We start from the raw sequence: 15,527 nt of genomic DNA on the forward strand, positions 1-15,527 counted from the left end.
CAGTGAAATATATTTATGTTTGTGGTTGTAATGTGACAAAATATGGAAAAGTTCAAGGGGTATGAATACTTTTGCAAACCACTGTATGTGCTGAGTGAGGTTTGCTTTCTTTTTTTAAATGATTGTAAATATGGCTACACTGAGCATGAGAAACAAGCATTTACATCCAAAATGGTGACCACAGAAACCTTTGTTTGGACTGAGGAGGAGGTTGGGTTGCTTCTACGTGTTGCAAAAGTTAACAGAACTTTTCTGCTGTTCCTACTGTTTATCATTTGTTCACACAAACACAGAAATGCAGTTGACTACAAACGTGAATAGAGCACACATGCAATTTCATACCTCTGCAGGTGGGTTCCCAAAATCTATGGGATAAATCTTGTGCCGGCAGCATATGTAGAAAATGTTACATTTACATCACATCATGGATCACATATTGATCAGATGCTGCTGTTGACTGATCCATGATGTGATGTAAATGTAACATTTTCATCATATAGGTCTGTTTTTGTCACTTTTACGGTGGATTGCATCAACTCTGTTACGTTATAGAAGGAAGCTTCACCCAAGTGAAACATAAATCTGTGGATCTGTGTTTGATTACTCTGGCTGGCTTTCTCAAGGACCAGGATGTGGGACACAAAAATCTGAATTTTGGAACTGAAATTGAATTAAGGAACTGAAAGTGAAAGTGGTCAAACCGAATTTTTAATAAACCAAAATACAGTTTCAAAGCAAATTAATTCAGATACAAAACTTTTAATTCAGTTTCAAATCAAATTCAGTTTCAGTTTATGGAAATTTATTTTCAAATTATGCACATTCAGATTCAATCTGAGTGATTCAAATTCAATTCTAGCTGGCACAAGATTTATCCCATAAAAATCCTCAACTCTGAGACCTAGATTCAAAAACTGAACAAATATTTCACAAAACCTCCATCATGTACAGCGGGTAAAATAAGTATTAAACACGTCAACATTTTTCTCAGTAAATATATTACTAGAGGTGCTAATGACATGAAATTTTCTCCAGATGTTGGTAACAACCCAAGTGATCCATACATACAAAGAAATCAAACCATAAATGTCCAGAAATTAAGTTATTTGTAATAATGTGGAATGGCACAGGGAAAAAGTATTGAACACACTTACTGAAATTTATCTAATAATTTGTACAAAAGCCAAATTTCACTGTTGGTATGGTGTTTTTGGGCTGATGTGCAGTGCCGTTTGACCTCCAAACATGATGTGTATTCTGGCATCCAAACAGTTCAATGTTGGTCTCATCTGACCAGACTATATTCTCCCAGTATTACACAGACTTGTCCAAATGTTGTGCAGCAAACTTTAAAGGAGCTTCAACATGCTGTTTCTTCAGCAGTGGAGTCTTGCGTGGTGAGCGTGCATACAGGCCATGGTGGTTCAGTGCATTACTTATTGTTTTCTTTGAAACAAACGTACCTGCTAATTCCAGGTCTTTCTGAAGCTCTCCACAAGTGGTCCTTGGCTCTTGGACAACTCTTCTGATAATTCTTTTCACTCCTCTGTCAGAAATCTTGTGAGGAGCACCTGGTCGTGGTCAGTTTATGGTGAAATAATGTTCTTTCCACTTCTGAATTATGGCCCCAACAGTGCTCACTGGAACCTTCAGAAGTTTAGACATTCTTCTGTAACCGATGCCATCATTATGCTTTGCAACAATAAGGTTGTGAAGGTCTTGAGAGAGCTCTTTACTTTTACCCATCATCAGATGGTTCTTGTGTGATACCTGGCCATCATTTGGGACTGAACCAGCTGATATTAACTTGCACTGACAAGGGGCAGGCTTGCTTTCTAATTACTGAGAGAGTTCAGCTGGTGTCTTGGCTTTCCCTGCCTTTTTACACCTCCCTTTCTTCATGTGTTCAATACTTTTTCCCTGTGTCATTCCACATTATTACAAATAACTTCATTTCTGGACATTTATGGTTTGATTTCTTTGTATGTATGGATCACTTGGGTTGTTACCAACATCTGGTGAAAATTTCATGTCATTAGCACCTCTAGTAATATATTTACTGAGAAAAATGTTGARGTYTTCAATACTTATTTTACCCGCTGTATATACTAGACAGATTTATATCCAGGATTGTTGTGAGAGGGAATTCATGGATTTTAAATTACTCAGACAATTTACTGATGGATGTATTGTGTACCTTGGCAGTACTCAATCATATTTTCTATTTTCACATTAAAAATAACTCTACATTTAACAAGTGCTGCTGAAGTATGTCCCATTTCATTGTGCAACTCTTTGCTGCTAGCATGACACAAACACTGTAACACTTTCTCCCAGGAGTTTGTTTGACAGAGTTTAAAAGTCTGCTGACGCCCTCTCATTATGCAGCATTATGGGCTTCAGAGCAGCACAATGGCTCCAACATCCTACCAGGTACAAGCTGGTGCACATGAAGCACACACCCAAATCCACTCAGTGTCACAAACTCTCAACCGCACCATCTCCTCAGTTATACCTTTGGTTCAATCTTTAATATGATCCCACCTACTGCTTTGACCTCATTTTGCCCCCATCCTCAGCCACATCAGTCTCAGCCTCAGTATATTTCTCCTCAGTCTTCATATTCTCAATAAGCATGAAATCCAGTTCAAGTTCACAGGCAGGTTTTTTCAAGGCTTGGCCCTCGAGTGAGTGCGTCACTCCCCTCCCCTAAGCACAGGTGGACTTGAAGGGAAGGCTGCCAAATATTTTTGGTTTAGTGGGAGGGTGGGGTGTTGGCAGAGGCTGGAGGGTGTAGCAGCTTTTTTTTCTAGTATTATTTTGTTTGTTTTGTTTCTTAGATAACCGTTTTATGAAATGGTACCTTTTTTCACTCCCACCCACCCCCCTCCTCCTCCTGCCCAAATCATCGACACACCTTCAGAGCAAATTTGAGTGTCTATCTCGGCCTCGCTCTCACTTTCACAAGTCTGCCAGAGCTGAGGCAGTGCTGGGTTTCCTGACAGGGAGTGAGAGCACACGAGAGGAGCCTAAATCAAAAGTTTTCTTCTTTAAAGGTCAGTAACATCTTGCCGGTTTGCTATCTCCTCCACTTTTCCTCTCTTTGCGTTTACTTTAACATGACTCTTTTACAACCCAGAAAAGGAAAGCCATAATGAGAGGCTGCTTCTTCTGCATTCAAAAATAAACTTCATTCATGATCTTGTATTTTTAAGCTGCAAATTGATTCACTGATAAACACTTTAAAAATGGTCCAGGAGTACAATCCAGAAAGTTTCCAGTTTGTATCTTGCAGCTTGAAAAGTGAAAACCTTCTCCTTCGCATTTAACAGCCGGAATAAGAAACAAGTGAAAGCATGACAAAGCTGGAGCAGATTGAAACTTTCATATCAGTTTTGCTTTAACGGGTTATTTTCATGACATTTGCACACAAAGTCTTCCCGTACATTTTCTCCTTGTCAGCTGAGTTTCTGACAGAAGACAGATGCACGTTATGTGACTACACCTCAGCCCAGTCCGATGGTGTGACATCTCTGATAAGGTAGTAACAAGCCATCTGTTGCACAGGAGGGGTGGTGGTGGGGGGACATCTGTCCTTTCTGTGCAGTTAAACACCTACATTTAACAATAATCGTTGCTGCAGATCAGACTCTGCAGCAGATGAGGGGGCAGAGGTGTGAAAGTCAAAATTATTTCACTCTTCCTGTGATTCCCCATCAAACAGGATGAATAACTGTTAACCTTTACATGCTGATAACACTATACAGTATATGCTGATCTGTAAGTTAGACAAACACTGGATATATAATTAGCTCTAATGATATAAAACCAGCCCTTTGTGGTTCAATGCAGTTTCAAGCATGTGAACCACGTTTTAAAAAAGATCTTGATATCTTTTTGATGTAAGAAAACCACAAAAATGAATATCAGCCCTAATAAGTTTTAAATGGAACTTGTCTTGTGTTGCGAAATGGAAAAGTTATATTTAAGTATGGGTAAACTTTGAAAAGAGCAATATTATGATCTCATGCAATTATTCTATAGGCGAGTATGTGATGTAAATGACTCTCAGCTACTACCATACCCAACTTTGAGCTTAAAAATAGTAAAATTCACTGAGTTATTGTCCTTCTTCTACAGGTTATGGTCAATTAGCGGTGGCAGCCATCTTGCATTGGGCTGATATACAGCCAGTAATTATTTTGAGAAAATATGTCCAGTGGTTCAAGATACATTTTACTAACAGACATTTGGGTTGACTCTAAAAGTTAATGCCAAGTGTTAAACTAAGACGTCAAGCAATGAGCTGCGCTCTATTTATGTTGGGAACAAAGCTCAGCTATTACCTCTTTAATTTTTAGATCAACTGACAGAGCTGTAGAAAATGATGAGCTGGATAAGAACTGTGGCAGCCATCTTGAATTGGATCAACTCCAAAAGGCTATTTTCTGATTTTTTTACAAAAATCCATCCAGTGGTTCATAAGATATTTTGCTAAACAGAAAAACATGGTTAACTTCACCCGTTATTGTCAAAGGTTTCCGTAAAAACGTTGTGCAAACTGAGCTCAAAGTATTTTGGGGCAAAGCTAAGCTACTACGTACCACATCAAATTTTAGCTTAATGTCTGTAAATTTGTCTGAATTACAACTTTTTTAAAGACTAGTTGGCTGTGGCAGGGGCATTAAAGATGAATGCACGAGACAGCTAATGTGTGGGAATGAGGTGCATTTTAAAACAAATACAAAGCATGAAATGTTTTATTGTTAAACGGGTTTAAATGACTTCAAAGACTCACTTCAGCCTGAATCCTTATCAGCATTGATCATTAAAAAAAAAAAAAAKAAAAAAAAAAAAAAAAACAAGTAGAACCCTTGTAGAGCAGTCTTCCTGTTGCAGAGAAGTTAGATGAGGATAAAAGTGAAGTATAAAACTACCACACCTATTCTCTTCACACACCCTGTCTACATACGTCTGTCTGCTTCTTTCTTCCTACAGGATTATCTGAATTGAACCTGATCCTTGCGAGGCTTTTGTTGCAGGGCCTCTCTTACATTTAGCAAACATCACCAGAGGCAGATTTTATTTTGTGTGTGTGTGTGTGTGTTTGTACAATCACGTCTATGCAGTGTGTGATGTGCCATTACTGCACTCGCTCTGAGAGAAGCGACTATGTGAGCGTTTAAACGTGAGGAGTTCTAACGTCCTCCGACTGAGAGACTTTTGCGTTGTCGGCGTGTTCAGTGAATGAGGATGTGGCTTCATAATTGCAAAATTATGCAACGTGTTCATTACGAGGCTAACCGAGTGAATGAGTCCGCACGCCTTCGTCCCACCTGACAGCGTGTGGGCAGATCCAGCATTTACACAGGGGTACACACTCTGATCATAACCTCCAGTGACACAAATTTTATCGTGACAGCTGACTAAAATCAGTTCAGATGAAGAAAATTTCTGCAAAGAGAACCAAAACCTGCGTTTTTTTTTTAGGTTAATGCGTGTGTTTGCATATTTGCAACAGAGGAGTAGCCTTTTTATTTTTTGCAAATGCATGTGTGTGTGCTGGCCCTTCCTCCTCCGTAGGATGGAGGTCCAGGTTTTGTTGTGTGGAGTTGGGCTGGGTGAGTAAGCCGCCCCTCACAGATGAATAGAGGACGGGAGGAGGCTTGAAGAGGCTGCCGTGGGTGGGAGGCCCGAGCCCTGCCAAAAAACCTCCTTCTGTGGGATTTGTGTACTTTTGATTCCTCACGATCAGCGCCTGGCTCTGATGGCGAAACAGCCAGGGAGGCAGGCAGTGGCGCTTGAGGAGGTCAGCGCACGCCTGCTTTTATTTTTTTATTTTTTTTCCTTTTTAAACTACTTACTGTCCTTTTATTTACAATTTACACCACGCTGATGTAAATCGCCCCCACCCCACTGATCATTTTCATGAGTTTTTAGTATATCTCCTCAGTAAAGGGACTGATTATGTTCACACAAAAAAACACTTTCCCCACACTAACTTTTTTCGCCCACATTCACACAAATAGCACCTGCATTACACGTTTATAGAATTTTCCTACAGAAAATGTTCACGAAACACCCATTTGACAAAATATGTTAAAAGAAAATAGCATTTCCATGAAGAAACACACATCCTTCATACACCTGCATGCCAAAGTTTTTAACAAAAATCAATTTAGTTCTTGGAATATGTGATGGACATAACACTCAGCTACTACCACACCAGACTTTAGCTCAGTATCTACACAATGTACAATGCGACAGCCATTTTGTGGAGGCTAATGTCATTTGAATTGTGTTGCCTCCAAAAAGTAGACGTACAGCCAATACATTCTGTGAGTTTCATCAAAATTAATTTAATTTTTTGGATTTTGGATAATGTTTATTCATTTCATTAAAAATATACAATAAAAAAAATAAACCAAAAAGATATGCAATCAAAATAAAATAAAATCCACCCAGTGACTCATTAAATATATTCTGATAAAAGACAGACACACAAAAACACACGCAGTTACATGATCACCTGCCTTTCATGGCGGTGGATTATAATCTATGAAGCACATGAAATCTGTGTTTTACGCCTGGGAAACGTGGTTTTGAAACATTTTCAACATGTTCATCTACATGTGGTCATGTTTTGTTTGTAATATCTGTTCATTTTGTTCCAACGTTTTTTATCATGACAAGCTGCAAAACACTATAAGACAATTTTGTTAAACTACTTTGATATTTTTAAATCCTTTATTTCCTTTGTTTTACATTTAGATTTTTAGTATCAGATTCATTATGCATCTTGAGGTGGTTTTTGCCTTCCTTAAAAGACAACAAAGTCGTCAGAGAAATATTTTTGTCACAAGTTTCAGCATCAGAAATGTCAGACACAGCCACAATTCAAATTGTGGTTGAGAAGTGAAGCATATTTCACACACAATTTGTGGGTGTTTCCTGAATGTTACCTAGATTTATACAAAATAGGTCCCTGTCACCACTGGCAACCCACCGAGCCTCATCTCAGAGACATTCACAAAGAGACGCAAGTCTCAGCTTGGCAGGCGGGCAAAAATGATCTACTTGTCTATTAGAAAATTAAAGGTCTGCTTTAAAAAGGACACAAGTGTCATTCAGCATCAGTGAGTTCAGATTAGATTAAAAAAACAAGAAAGGGAGGAGGATTAAAAAAAGAGATGATTTCGTAATGTGTAAAAGAAAGATCTGGGTTGAATAAGTGGGTCCACCCACCTGTGTGTGTGTGTGTGAGAGAGAGAAGCAGTGAAAGAGAGATAGAAGGGCTTGGATGGCAGTTTTAGAGACATGAGTGTGTGGGTTCGGCTAGCTGGCCTGCTTATGCTATCTAATCACTGGGAGAGAAAGGAGAGCAGCGTGCCTTGATCCACCCACCCACCCCAGACAAACAGCAGTTAGCCTGCTAAGAACTATACGTGGCCGCCTGCAGCTCTTGGTTGTACATGTGAGAAAGGAGATAAACTGTGACAGAGTGTGCAGGTAACAGACATACAGCACAATTATGTCTCATTCCATGCTGGGGAGAAAGACAGATGTGTCAACACTGGCAGCCACTGTGGGTCATGATGATCGCGTACGAGGGAGTGCATGACTGTAAACCGTGCTCGGTGCGTTGTCATTGGTGAGCACGTCTAAAATAATCGGGCAGGTTTTAGGTGGAAGTGAAACAAATGAGAGCACAGTGGCTGCTTATTGGATCAAATTAGTCCATTTTGTGTTTGACCTCAGGGTAAGTGTTTAAAAGAATTATTTCACACTGAAAATAGCACAAACAGAAAAACATTTCTCTTTGTTTTTGGAAGATTACGAGTCTTAAGGGCTTCTCCTTTGTCATCTGGGTCATCAACGATTTAGTTACCTGTGTAATTCCTGAGTGGGTGGGATGCAAAAGGCTTTGCATCGGAAAATAGTGGATCCACACATCATGGATGTGTATTTGTAAGTGTGCATATGGTTTGACATGGTTCATCACCTTGTGCATCTGTGTATATATATATATATATATTATAAATGTGTGTGTGTGTGTGTGTGTGTGTGTGTGTGTGTGTGTGTGTGTGTGTGTGTGTGTGTGTGTGTGTGTGTGTGTGTGTGTGTGTGTGTGTTTTTCATGACAGGCATCTGTCTCCCCTGCCCTGCAGCCTGACTGGTTTTAATTAGGAGGTGCCAGAGCGCCTGAGGGCTCTCCTGCTGACACACACAAGTATACAAGCATACACAGAAACACACACACACACACACTACCTGAGGGCAGACAGAGGCTGTCCCACCAAGGCTGGCCTCCTTCTCGTTATCACCATAAGGAATTGTCCTCATTCACCTGACGACCCTCAAAACACACACACATACGCGCACTGATACACACAAATGTTGACACCAAGCCAATCAACTCAGCACAACACTGTAATGCATTATAAAGTTACATCTTGCAAATTGTGGTGAGAAGTTTCTAACATTTAGTTTGCTACTTTAAATTTATGAAAATAGAATACATTTACATATTTTGGCCTCAAAACTTTGTTAGTCGTTTCTTTCAGAAAGTCATCCTAACACACAACAAAGAGTTTATAAGATGCAATATGGCCACCTGTTTAACACTGGGACTTTGTCTCACTCTGTACTCGCAGTTCTCGACACGCAGGATGTGTGCTTTGCCTCCCTTCTGGCAAAGCTTCCATTACTGATTAGGTTGTTTGGGGGGTGGGGGGACACAATAGGAGAAAGTTGAAACTCAAACAGACAGGTCAGCAGAAAGGAAACGCCCTAACTTCACTCATTCAAATGGCATGCTCCTGGGTGAGTTCTAATGACCTGGGTGAAATGACAGGTAGGTGTGTGTCGATGACTGAGTGATGCGGAGAATACACCTTGTTTCACACAACACCCCACACCCCCCACCCCGTTTCGTCTGAGAACAGTTCTACATGTCCTTGGACTTCTGGAGGCATAGGAGCTGATGTTATGCCCCTTCTTAACACTTTGTGTGTGTGTGTGTGTGTGTGTGTGTGTAAGGGGGGATGCCTCCCTTTCCTGCTTCTCTCCCACACCATGGAAACCCACTGATAAGGGGCACAAGTTGTACCACACTGTATCACATTACTTGTGAACATTTTATGCTGAGTTTACGACAGGAAAGTTTAAGGTTTCTTTATTTCAAGTTTGTTCAAAAGTTTCCTATTTTGGATTAAGAGGCCTGAAGGAAGCAAGAAATGTGAGAATTTTTAGGAATTGTAGTGGTATGTGAATGCAAACCTTGAGAAACAGGATAAAAACAAGCGTTGATTGGAGGTTTGAAAGTGAGTTTTTTGTTCTTACATGTTGAAGCATGACAGAAAGACAATCCATTTCATCAGGTGTACCTGTCTGATCAATTTAACTCTACACGGGAGAGTTTTAGTCAAGATTAGGTGTCCTAAATAAGATAACGTAAAATGCAGTTATGGCAGGAATGTAACAAGAACTTTTTACCTCTTCTTCTTTTTTTTTTAAACACAGAGCAAATAGCAACGCACAGGCATGAGACATTTGGTATGATAGTTCAGAAAGCTTGACAATAAACTCAAGCATAATGCATCAAAACACACCAAACAAGGCATTATTAAGGTTGGTTAAATGAGCAAATATTTTTAATAGAGAAAACACCCACTTTTTTCTTTTTTTTTTTTTCGCTGCTTCTTCACCCTCTTGTTTATCACAAAAACAACTGGGATACCACTACCTTTCAACATGAACTGTGGGGAGAAGAGGTCTAATGGGATTCAGATTAAAGTCAGTGGATCAATGTTTCTGCTTGAAACCATAAGTGGGTTTCATCCCTTGAAAATATCTCACTTAAGTCTCCTTTCTCCCCAAATCCATACTTGTTGTATCCTACATTTAGTTGTTTGGAACAACAATGCTTGAACTGTAATGTAGCCAAACAGCTGCTGCATCTGTCCAATGAAAACCAGACCTGTAGTTCCAACATGCTGTCTTGCTCCTGTAAGAGGAAAAGCATATTCTGACTCTTTTTTTTATTTTTGGCTCTGCTGTTAGCACATTACCCTAAAGTGATCAGCAACAACATGAATTAAAATTAATGAATGAATGCACGCTCCCTGCTGCCTTGCATTTTAAAAGTTTTTAACGAAGCTCTCACTTGATTTGTTAGAATAAGTTGGGAATGACTCACAGTCATTCACCACAACAAATGTTATCTTAATATCTGCAACACTGACTGACTTAAAATTATCCTCATGTTTAAGGTCAGTTAGATGTGGAGATCAGTTCGAATTGTGTTGAAGTGTAATCAGATGAAGATTTGACTATTTTCTCAGAGTTTTATTAAAAATCTGTCTGCTGGTTGGCAATATATTTGGCGAACAGACATCACTCATTTGCAATTACATAATCACACACCTTTAATGATAATGGGTAATAACTATTAAGTAATAAAGTGATTAAAATTGATCATCTCAAAATAACAGTGTGATAATTGGAATATCACTGATAGACTGACGATCTTCCATGAAAACTACCCATCCTGATGCTGACACCCCTCCTGAACAATACTTCGTCTGAACTGGAGAGTGCCCAAGAAGGCATCAAATTTGCAGAAATGTAAACAATTCTTTTGGCTGCAGAAGATGTTCATATCAGTCCTTCTCAGAAAGACTGAGCCAGCCAGTTTTAGTCAAATTTAGACTCCTTTCTGTTGGAAATGTGCTTTCTGTGTTTATGGCACAGTACAGTAAGCTGAGAACAGCATCAAAGTCTTCATGACTTTATGTAACGCTGCTTCACACCCATCCCTTCTCCAAAGTGCCAATCTGGTGCCGTGGTACGTGTATCTTGCTGGGAGCAGCAGGTGGTGGTAAACAGGTATGCTGTGAGGCCAGTCAGACAGACAGACAAAACAAATGACTCTTCAGCCCCTTGAATCCTCGTGTCTTGTGACTGTGAGCGCACAGTCTGAGCCAAAGACTCGTTGTTTCTTTGTGTTGACACAGTCCACGCTTGACGAGAACATGAGGGGAAGAGAGGTACACAAAAATGCAAAACATGGAAACGCCAGCTAATCCAGTTCCATCCCTCCGTATCAAATAACCGCAAAGTGATCTCAATATAAATGTGTCTTTTAGCCTCAATAAAGCATCTTATTAAAACAAACTGAGCAGCAGTGCCAATCAGCATATTTTTCACAGTGTGTCAGCACCCCTATATGACAGGTTTCTGTCAGCTGAGCCCAGTCATGACAGTCTGCCATACAAAAGCCGTTTCAGAACAAAGAAGTCCTCACAGGTACCACTTAGTGTGTTGCTATGGTGGCGGCAACGTGTTTAGAACAGATAGCTGGCCTTATAGGACGACAAACGCTGTTTTTCTGGCCGTCTGGCTGGGCTGCTAGCAGTTAGTGGCTGACCCTGTTTATATATACTAGATGCCAGTGTGAGCTGGCCTTAACTCTCACCCCATGCTAAACAGTGTAAACCACTGTCGGCTGAGGCTGTGGTTTGCTTTGGTCCGTATTTTCCTCAAGGGGGAAGTGGGCATAGCAGTCTGATGTACTGTACACGCTGATGTCTGCTTATTTGTGGAGGTTTACAACAGAATCTGGTTGTTTTCACAGCTTGATTGTTGGTTGTAATGTACGGACGGTTAGAAATATTTCAGAATGCCATTCAAACTCAAGGCCCGCGGGCCAGTTATGACCATTGATGCAATTTTTTTGGGCCCATGTTAACATTTTAAATGTCTATAAAGGGGCACACCAGTATGTAGTGGACTAAAGTCTTTTCACTACTTATTTTAATGATTTTTCTTTACATTCAAAATTTAATATACGCTTTGGGAAAAGGTATATTTCAATACGAATATTGTGACATATTACCTGAAAAACAATTTACATGTTTTTCACTCTCAATACTTATCGATGTAGCTTTGACCGAGGACCACAATTTGAGTTTTAGTCCTTGTAACTAAGTTTAACCCACCTGCTTTGAGAGACCTGAAGGCCACAAACTGTAAAGAAACACAAAATATGATTATTTTTAAATAAAAAAGTTCAAAAACATTGGTTATGGGTAATTTGTATAGTTTTTTTTTGTTTTGTTTTGTAGTTCAGTTTAAATGGATAAATCAGTTTTCATATCAATCTGTAGCAATGCAATGAATGAAACATTACACACAGGAAAGAATAGTGAGCGTTTCAGAAGTTTGTGAATGTGTATGAACATCGAAGTCAATTTTATTTAAAAACAAGAAAGTTGACCAAAGTGCTGTACAAGCTAGCCTGGTAAAAACCAGACCATTGTCCTTCACTTTGCTTTATACAGAGGGTCTGGACTCTCAGCTATAGAGAAGCGATTCTTGCTGGAGGCGTGGCCTCTGCTGAAGTTTAAAATGATTCGATCGGTTGGCCATGACGTATGTCGCTGTGAAGGAGGCTAAGCTAAGATGCTAACCGGAAATCGTGTGCACTGTAAACAACCCTACTGAGAGGAGAGAAGTACCGAGCCAAACCAGACTACTGCAGGCTTTGTCAAACAAATTTAATTTAATTTAGAAGCCTTATCAACACGGACTGGCTTCATTCACTTCCTCCACCGCCATTGCTAACTTACTAGCAGACACTGCGCAGAACATCGACGTCATTCAAAACTCCGCCTTCTGTTTGTTGATTGGCCCAGGTAAAATAAACTACAAGCAGACACTAAAATCGACATTGTGTTCTCTGATTGGTCCGGACAAAAATTCTCCTGAAGAAATCCTTGTCTATGGGGGAAATCCCAGAGGGAGCAGTGAAGGAAAACTAGAATTGAGCTGAGCTGCGTAGGAAGGCAAGGGCCAGGCTATGTACAAGCTAACAAATTAAGTAAACATAAGGGACTGGAAAACTACAACTAGAAATCACCAAAACATAAAAGATGTTGATGGAATTTAAACTGAAAGTAAATAAAAGAGTTTTAGGCTGAATTTCAAAGACCCTGCAGTGTGAATATAAGGGGCAGGTTTCAAAGTCTGGGGGCTATTGCTGCAAAAACCCAATCCCCTCTGCGCCTCACAACATTTGGCCTCTGAAATTGTTTATTATTATGTTTTGTTTTGTTTTTTTTTTTTTTTTAGATTCATTTTTCTGGTAGAAACCCACATCTAACTCCATATAATGACTCACTCTTTAACATTCATCAGATTTCTTTGATCCTGCCTAACAGGGGTTGTCTTTTCTCCTGACAAAACAGCATACTTCGACACATTTTTCTTTGCAAAAAAATCGTCTTCCTCTCGACAGGCTGAGGTGGTGGTGCGACTAACAACAGTTGCCCTGTTTTTGCGCTTTCTGACTCAAAACAGGAGTCGAGCCTCCTGTTCATCACAAGCTTTAGAGTTTTCGAAACCTCAGTTTAAAACAACTGTTTAACAAAGAGGGAAATGTATCAGCAGGGCCGCTTGTGGTGTTTTTCAGCAATTGTGGTTTAATTGAGGCTCAGCTTTTTAAAGTACTGCTTCCTTTCAAATTTGCACAGCTGACTGAATGAGCCAGTTTTTAAGAGTTTTCAGTGTAGGTTGCTACATGTCAGAGTGGGCTGATTTATTGTGATGTTTTTCAGTAATTAGTCAGTTCTGTCTATTTGTGGAGCTCAGAGTCCACCCGTTTCTGAACTGGCAGTGCCTGAAAGCAGCTTTTTAAATGTTAAACAGTTATTTTTTTATAATAAAACTTTAAGTGTTATTAAAAACAGGTGCAAAAGCAACTTGTTCATATGGCCACATCTTTGCTTGAGACTAACCAACAGATTGGTTTCTAACTTTCTCTTTCCTTTTTTACCCTCCCTCGGCCTCCCCAAACAACCCCCTTGGAGTTTCTTTTTGCCCCAGTCCCTTTACACCAAAATTCACTCTGACACAACTAAAAATTCATTTTGTCTGACCTAAATCAGAGGGTGTCTGCGCCATGGGCTTATTACACACCGCGCTTAAACTTGTGTTGTGGAGGAGGATGGGGTATTATTATCTTCCAGCTACCCACCCTGCTATAAAAACTAGTGGTGCGACATCTCCACAGCGCAGTGCTGCTGCCCTCCCTCCCTTTCCTCTCACTCCCTCGCTCTCGTCCTACATGAGCCGCGCGCACAACCTGACTCGAAACTCCACACCATTCACTCTGCAACACAGACGGACCCAAAAGACTCGCACTCTGCTCTCCTCCACTGGATATTCCTCCATGGGTGCTTCTTTTTTTTCTTCTTCTTCTTTTTGAATTTTTGTGAATGGGTATCTGTGTCTAGAGCGAGGAGCTTTGTGAATGGACTGACTGACAGACACAGACGAGGAAACAGAGCTGTGCTTCAATTAAACAGAGCGATGCTGAGAGGTCAAGTGAGGAGCAGCGGAGCCTCTTAGTAGTCTGGAAATACAAAGGCACGTGAGGGGAATCGTGACGCTGAAAGGAAAGGTAGGTGATGGCTGCTGAGAAGCTGTGGAATGTCAGGGAACGTATCAAGACTTGCGTAAGTTTATGTGTACGCAAGACTCTTAGGTGTGTTTGTCTATATGTCTATAATAATTTGTCAAAGTGTTCCAACACGCGCATGCTTGTGAACAAGCTTACACTTGTGCGTAATGTTAAAGTGAGCACATGTGCCTTCCTTCCTGTTTGCATTCCACTACAAAAAGGTGCAAATGGGTCAGTAAAATTACTAAACCACTCCTGGATTGTGCCCACTGCAGCGTAAATATTATGGTCTAAAATTCAAAAAATTGCCATGGGTATTTTTAGCACCTAGGAAAAAATGCCCAAAAATAGTAGTTCCAGAGGAGTTAAGTGTGTGTTTTGTGTTGTGGTGTAATTACACATCTCACTTTCCATATTTATGTGATATTTTCTCAGTGAGATCCAAAAACAAACACTCAGGTAACTCATGAAGTAAAAGAGGATGTTTGGGAGCATGGACAAAACAAAAAACATGTTATGGATTTGAGGCTAAGCTGTAAATTATTGTTTACAAGCTGCATCTTATAGACTTCTTACATCATGTCACAAAAAAGCAGCGAGCAGATCAGAAATGTTTACCGTTTGTTGTTTTCATTCATTCGCTTGGAGTCAAACTACTTTACAGACATCAGAAAACTGTAAATAAAAATATGAACGCATGAAGTATTTAGATTCAAACTATCAGAAAATTTACTGTAACATAGATCAGTTATATATTAGGGTTATGTTTGTTTATTATCATATTTTTACTCTGATTTAAGACTTTTTCCTGTTGGCGTAAACTAAAAGATGAAAAAAAATTTAAAAACAATGTTCTTCAGAAAATCAGACGTATGTCAAATCGCCTTTGTACTGATTACAAGAAAAATACAACATTTTTTATATAGACTCAAATGATTAAATGTGGTCTTCTTATTCCAACTGCATGTATTTTCAAATCATTGTAATACAGCATAAGTTTTCCATTCTACCCTTTTTTCATAGTGGAGTTTTTTCACATATCAGGAAAAAAGACAAGTATATATAT

The 15,527-nt window shown here is 39.7% G+C and overlaps 1 protein-coding gene across 2 annotated transcripts in view; it reads left to right on the forward strand.

The window, feature by feature from the left end:
* The first annotated feature begins 2,969 nt into the window (after window positions 1-2,969).
* Window positions 2,970-15,527, forward strand: part of zbtb7c (zinc finger and BTB domain containing 7C) — a 20,308-nt gene continuing 7,750 nt past the window's right edge. The window contains exon 1 of one of the 2 annotated variants that reach the window (XM_014009332.1): window positions 2,970-3,056. The gene's annotated coding sequence lies outside the window, so the exon portion shown is untranslated. Of the gene's footprint in view, window positions 3,057-14,095; window positions 14,462-15,527 lie in introns of those variants that run through there. The other variant, XM_014009331.1, reaches the window with a different exon arrangement.

Source organism: Austrofundulus limnaeus, unplaced genomic scaffold (genome assembly GCF_001266775.1).
Source record: "Austrofundulus limnaeus strain Quisiro unplaced genomic scaffold, Austrofundulus_limnaeus-1.0 Scaffold57, whole genome shotgun sequence".
In the NCBI taxonomy this organism is placed as follows: domain Eukaryota; kingdom Metazoa; phylum Chordata; class Actinopteri; order Cyprinodontiformes; family Rivulidae; genus Austrofundulus; species Austrofundulus limnaeus.